The following is a 7,235-nucleotide window of genomic DNA, read 5'->3' as shown; positions in this document are numbered from 1 at the left end:
AAAGAAACCAGAAGATATAGATGATAAAGATTGGAGTATCATAAATCGGTTAGATTGTGGAACAATTCGGTCGTGTCAGTCCAGGGAGCAGAAGTATGCTGTCAAGAATGAGACTTCTGCACATAGATTATGGAAGACACTCGAGGACAAATTTATGAAGAAGAGTGGTCAGAATAAGCTCCTTATGAAGAAAAGGTTGTTACGTTTTGAATACCGGCCAGGTACCACTATGAATGAATACACTACTTTGTTTAATAAGTTAGTAGCACACCTGCTAAATTTAGATGTGAAATTTGAGGATGAGGATCTGGCATTGATGTTGTTGTCGTCTCTTCCTGATGAATTTGAACATCTGGAGACCACATTGCTCCATGGTAAAGAGAATGTGTCTTTAGATATTGTATGTTCTGCTTTGTATAGTCATGAATTGCGAAAGGCAGAAAATGAAAGGCAAAGCAGTTACGATGAAGCATTAATGGCAAGGGGTCGTCAACAAGGCCGATCAAAGGAGAGAAGAGGAAGGTCCAAATCGAAAAGACGAGCTACCAAAGATGAGTGTGCTTTCTGTTATGAGAAAGGACATTGGAAGAAAGATTGCCCAAAGTTGAAAAAGAAAGAAAAGGCTTCGCAGGATGCAAATGTTGTTGAATGCAAAAATGATGCGAAGTCAGATTGTTCTTTGACGGTTTCACCTACAACATCGCATCCAGACGAGTGGATATTGGATTCAGGTTGCACCTATGCTATGTGTCCCATCAGGGAGTGGTTCTTTGATTTCGAAGAACTCAATGGCGGACTTGTTTACATGGGAAATGACAGTCCATGTAAGACAAACGGGATAGGCTCAATCAAGCTACAAAATCAGGATGGATCCACCAGAATTTTGAAGGATGTACGGTACGTGCCCCCATTTGAAGAAGAATCTCATCTCATTGGGGGCCTTGGAATCTAAAGGCCTAGTTATGATGATGCGGGATGGAATTCTTAAAGAACCTTCAGGAGCATTGGTGATGTTGAAAGGCGTGAGGAAGAATAATTTTTATTGCTACCAAGGTAGTATAGTTGTTGGGACAGTAGCAACTGCGACTTCGAGTAACTAGAAAGATGCAGAAGCGACGAAGCTTTGGCATTTGCGATTGGGACATACTGGTGAGAGATCATTGCAAATTATCGCCAAGCAATGATTGCTAAAAGGTACGAAGTCTTGCAAATTAGAGTTTTGCGAGCATTGTGTTCTGGGGAAACAACGAAGACTGAAATTTGGCACTGCAATCCATAATACAAAGGGAATTCTGGATTACGTGCATTCTGATGTGTGGGGACCTGCCAAGACTCCGTCACTTGGAGGTAGACACTATTTTGTCACTTTTGTTGTTGATTTTTCCAGAAGAGTTTGGGTGTACACTATGAAGAGCAAAGATGAAGTCCTTGGGATTTTCTAAAATCGAAAGCTCAAGTTGAAAATCAGATGGGGAGGAAGATCAAGGTTCTCCGATCAGATAACGGTGGAGAATACAAGAGTGATCCTTTCCAAGATGTATGCCAGGAGTGTGGCATAGTTCGGCACTTCACAGTGAGAAATACACCACAGCAGAATGGAGTGTCAGAGCGGATGAGTCGAACACTAGTGGAGAAAGTTTGTTGTATGCTGTCTAATGCTGGGCTAGACAGGAAACTTTGGGCTGAGGCCCTCACATACGCTCAACACATTGTTAATCGTTTGCCATGTTCTGTCATTGATGGCAAGACTCCTTTAGAGGTATGGTCTGGTAAACCTGCAACTGATTATGATTCTTTGCGTATTTTTGGTTCTGCTGCATATTATCATGCCACTGAATCAAAATTGGATCCACGTGCAAAGAAGGCTTTGTTTATTGGTTTTAGTGATGGTGTTAAAGGATATCGGTTATGGTGTTTGGAGTCTAAGAAGACGATTGTAAGTAGGGATGTTACCTTTGATGAATCTTCCATGTTGAATAAGGTACATCCAAATAGTAGTGATACTTCGCAGCAGGTGGAGTTCGAAGATGCAGTTGTGATCCCGACTACGAACACCACAAATGACTCTCCTATGGAAGAAGAAGAGTCAGATGATGAAGAGGTTCCACCCCAAGAACCTTCGCAGCAATCAAAGCCAATTGTAGTCAGGCGAACGAGGAGGGAAAATAAGAGACCTGCTCGTTTTGCGGATATGGTAGCATATGCGCTTCCAATTGTTGATGATGTTCCAGGTATCTTTTCGAAAGCTGTTGAAAGTTTAGAAAGCGATGGTTGGAAAGGTGCTTTGGAAGAAGAGATGCAATCTCTTCAGAAGAACAAGACGTGGAAGCTGATGTCGTTGCCGGAAGGCAAGAAGACAATTGGATGTAAATGAGTTTTTGCAAAGAAAGAGGGATTTCCTGACAAAGATGATGTGCGCTACAAAGCAAGATTGGTAGCTAAAGGCTACGCCCAGAAGGAGGGAATTGATTACAATGAGGTATTTTATCTGGTTGTTAAACATTCTTCCATTAGAATTTTGTTGGCTTTGGTAGCGCAGTTGAATTTGAAGCTAGCTCAACTTGACGTGAAGACCGCGTTGTTACACGGTGATTTGAAGGAGGAAATCTATATGACCCAACCGGAGGGATTCAAGGTTGCTGGTAAAGAAAACTGGGTTTGCAAGTTGAACAAATCGTTGTACGGATTGAAGCAGTCTTCAAGACAGTGGTACAAGCGGTTTGACAAATTTATGAAGGATCAGATGTACACAAGAAGCAAATACGACCACTGTGTGTATTTGCGCAGACTTCAAGATGGGTCCTACATCTACCTACTTTTATACGTTGATGATATGCTGATAGCATCAAAGAGCCAAGTTGAAATTGACAGATTGAAGGCTCAGTTGAGTAAGGAGTTCGAGATGAAGGATTTGGGAGAGCCAATAAGATTCTCGCAATGGAGATTACAAGGGATAGAGAGGGAGGCAAGCTTTGGTTGACACCGAAACAGTGTTTGACCAAAGTACTTCAGCGTTTTGGTATAAACGATGATTCCAAACATGTAATTACCCCACTTGCTCCTCATTTTAAACTTAGTTCTCAGTTATCTCCAAATACGGATGATGAGCGAGAATATATGGCGAAAGTTCCCTATGCTAATGTAGTTGGAAGCTTGATGTATGCAATGGTGTGTACACGACCAGACATTTCACAGGTCGTTGGTACTGTGAGTAGGTATATGCATGATCTAGGCAAGGGTCATTGGCAAGCTGTGAAATGGATTCTGCGGTATATCAAAGATACCGTAAATATTGGTTTGTTGTTTGAGCAGGATAAATCACTTGGTCATTTTGCAGTAGGATATTGTGATTCTGACTATGCTGGTGATTTGGATAAGCGAAGATCTACAACTGGCTATTTGTTCACTTTAGTTAGTGCACCGGTTAGTTGGAAGTCTACCTTGCAGTCAACGGTAGCTTTGTCTACGACAGGGGCAGAATACATGGCCAACACTAAAGCTGTGAAGGAGGAAATTTGGCTTCATGGGTTGCTGAAAGAATTGGGTGTTGGTCAGAAACAACTTGAAGTATATTCTGACAGCCAGAGTGCTATTCATTTAGCAAAGAATCAGGTCTTTCATGCAAGGACGAAGCACATTGATGTTCGCTATCATTTTGTGCGGGAAATTCTCGAAGAAGAGGAAATTGTCATCAGAAAGGTTCGACTTTAGAGAATCCTGCAGATATGTTGACCAAGGTGGTGACGAGAGCCAAGTTTGAACATTGTTTGGACTTGGTTAATATTCTGCGAATTGGAATTGGCGCTTGACAACGCCAATATGAAAGCACCGCGAGTCGTTTGTTTGGGTGGAGAAGATTTGTGTTCGGTGGGATTTCAAATTTTGCCAAGATGGAGATTTGTTGAAGTTTGTTGCCTACAAACTTTGACTATTGTCAAAATGTAAATCCCACATCGGTTGGTAATGGAAACATTGGGGGGAATGGCTGCCTATAAAACGAGCACTCCTCCCTCATTTGTTTAGTACCTCAAATATTGTATTCTCTTCTCCGTTTAATATAATCGGGCTGTGCTGAGGGTGCTTGGAGACGTAGGCAATTCGGCCGAACTCCGTTATCAAAGTTTCGGGTGTGTTCTTTCTTTATTATTTATTTTGTTCCGCATTTATTTCTGGGTTTGCTTTTCTGCTATGATATTGTATTCAATATTATTTGCGGATTTTGTAGTAGTGTTTTGTACACTGACTAATAAATTCTGTTTGGAGTCTGATAATTAAGAGATGACAGTGTCCCCACTAGTCTTTCCAGAGAATTTATTTGGGGAAGTAATTTTATCAAGGTAGACCCCATTAGGTTAACTCTAAAATTATTGAATCGGTTCATTTCACTATTTGAGAGAAAATTTGCCCGATTTTCTCAACATGATGTTGATGCATTGCCCTCCAACAAGAAACTCAAATCATTTCATCAAGTTTCATCATAGAACTATGTTATTAGGAAGGATGTTATTTTTGAAATCTTTTAATGTCATGTTACTATTAGTTACTACTAATTCTCTATTAATCTGTGGTTTTTGGAGCATTTTTCCTTTAATTCTTGAACCAATAGATCAACTTTTGGCTGAACTTATCTTCTGTTTCAATTTATTTGTGATTGTGTGATATATGCTCTTGGCCTTGCTGTTTGAAGAATCTTGATTTGAGGCTGCTAATTTAGTTAGTCCTATGTTAGATAGAGAGAACACCAATTACTTTAATGTCTCTACATCTAGCGGGATAGAAACATTGCTGAGACAATCCGAAAAGAAATATGACTGACTCGACTATATTGGGGCAGAAAAAGAATTTGACTCGACTTGATCAGAAAAGAATATATACTGGCTTTTATTGTTTTCCAGCAAAGATGCTTGAAAATATTTGCTCGAAAACAAGCGGTTTTTTTAGTGCGTTTTCATCTCTTTCTAAGAAAATATAATTAGCCTTATATATTTTTCTTTGTTAATTATGATTACTAATTAAATAGAGAGAAAAGATCTCCTGCATAACAAATGTGAACTTGTGTGAGCGACTAATCCCACGTTGGCTAATTTCCGAAGTTTTAGATGTTTGTTAACAAACCAACAATTATCTTTCATTTATTTCCATTTCATAAATATCATTTACTTTCTTTTTTATCTTTCCCTTTTCCTTTATTTACTTTTCGTATCCTTTAGCGTATACAACTATACATCATAAATTCATAATACATGTGTTTCCCTAGGTTTTTATTATAATTTTCATATATGCTTGTTTGAGGTTGTTTTTTTAGCCTTTGTTCATATATGTTTGGAAATATGCTTATACAATTTACACTTTTTTTTCTACTTTGTTTATATCATTATACTTGATTCACTTTTTTACATGGTAGCAGTATGTAATAATTTGTTTCTTCGCATTTTAGTTGTCTCTTGATTAAATCTATGCTTTTTTAGTTGTCTCTTGATTAAAATCTATGCTTTTAATTTTATCAATTAAAAACCTTGCTTTATCATAAAATTCTCATTTTTTTTTTATTCTTTTACACTATTTTATCATCAAAAGTAGAGAGTAATAAAAAAGAATGCTATTTTACTTTTTTTCAGAAACTAACAATGAAATAGTTTAATTTAGGTGAAGAGAGAGAAAATTAATAAGAAATATTGACGTTGTGGTAGAAAAGCTTATTTACAATAAGAACAAAAGGCAGAAAAATCGAAAATGAAAAGATAAAAAAGAAATTTAATGATATTGATGGCTTGGAAAATAAAGTACCGTAATTGATTTTCTGTTGACAAGCATCTAAAATCAAGGATAATTGGCTTTCTGTTAATAAATATCTAAAATTAAGGAAATTAGCCTATGTGAGAGTATTAGTCGCTGAGCAGATCTTTTCTCATTAAATAGAAACTAAAAATAGATTGGGGGAAGAACAACAAAATTCATCGGTCTAAAAGAAGTGTCATGCAAAATTCATCACTCCACAACCCATTTATTTCTCTCCCTCTCTTCTCCCACCTACCACATTCTCTTATTCCACTCCACCTAACACATTACATTTCATTCCATATATACATAACTCTAAAGAAATTTAAAGGATTCATCTTCTCTCCTCTTCTATTCCTCTTTTTTATTAATTCGAAGAGAAAAGAGAAGCAAATTCCGTCGTCCTTTATTAATTCCACCGGTATATATAAATTACACTCATCTTCATTTATTTATCTCACTACTTTTTAGTTAACATACCATGATACCATAAGTATTTCACCATTTCCGTTTGAAAATTATATATGTATGACTATTCAATTTGATGCTTCTCGTGATAGTTTATTAAGTTGCATTTCGTCATGCATATTATGATTACTATTTAATTTGATGTAAGGCACCCAAATTTATACTCAGAATTTTAGTACGCCATTCCTACATCAAATTCATTCTCAATTTGACAGATATCTCATGGAGGAGGAAACGACAAAGGAACTACAACTAGGTCAATCTATTTCCTCAATAAATCCACTACGTCGGTTTGAGCGGTATTGGAAAAACTACACACATCACGTCACACATAGAGGTGGCCGCTGGAGCAAGGTGGCTGGCATCCGGCTGGAGGAGGTGGCGTTGGTGTTCCGGCTGGAGGAGGTGACATTGGTCCGGCCGGTGGCAAACGGAAGAGGGAGGATGATGATGTTGTCGATGATGTTTGTAAGAAATTTAGATGTTATTAGTATGTTATTGAATTTTATATCACCATTAGACATGTCAAAAGGAGTAGAGATTATCGGACAATTCTTGACCCAGCACGATATATACTAGTCGTTAGATATCGAATACCCTTAAAAATTGGGTTATTTGTCGAATGATAAGAATCACGAAATATTGTGTATGAGATATACCAATTCGATTTAGGTATATTTAGTGATTTACTTTTCATTCACAAAATTCATCCCGTCCAAAATTCAATATTCATCTGTGGTGATAGCTTCTGATTTCTGGACTATACATTTACTCTGCTTCTGCAAAATTAAATTGAGTTAATTAGGTTTCTTGTTTTACTACCGATTTTGGACAGCTGTTGTGCAAAATAAATTTGAATAATACCATAAATATGTAGAATATGCAGGTAGGTGAATTATAAAAGAGTTGTTACTTCATCTGGCTTGTCACGGGTGGATAAATTCCAAAAGATCATGTCACATATTTTTTTTTCTTTTTATTAAATACCA

At 37.4% G+C, this 7,235-nt stretch overlaps 1 long non-coding RNA gene across 1 annotated transcript; it reads left to right on the top strand.

Annotated features, from left to right (window-relative positions):
• Positions 1 to 4,036: 4,036 nt before the first annotated feature.
• Positions 4,037 to 6,898, top strand: LOC125202566 (uncharacterized). Its single transcript, XR_007173117.2, has 2 exons — positions 4,037 to 6,199; positions 6,462 to 6,898. It is a non-coding gene; the product is annotated as an uncharacterized LOC125202566 (long non-coding RNA).
• The last annotated feature ends 337 nt before the right edge of the window (positions 6,899 to 7,235 follow it).

This window comes from Salvia hispanica, chromosome 2 (assembly GCF_029641045.1).
Source record: "Salvia hispanica isolate PSC_SH4W2 chromosome 2, Shi_PSC_v1, whole genome shotgun sequence".
Classification (NCBI taxonomy): Eukaryota; Viridiplantae; Streptophyta; class Magnoliopsida; order Lamiales; family Lamiaceae; genus Salvia; species Salvia hispanica.
Note: the sequence above shows the minus strand (reverse complement) of the source record. Positions and strands in the feature narration are given on the sequence as shown.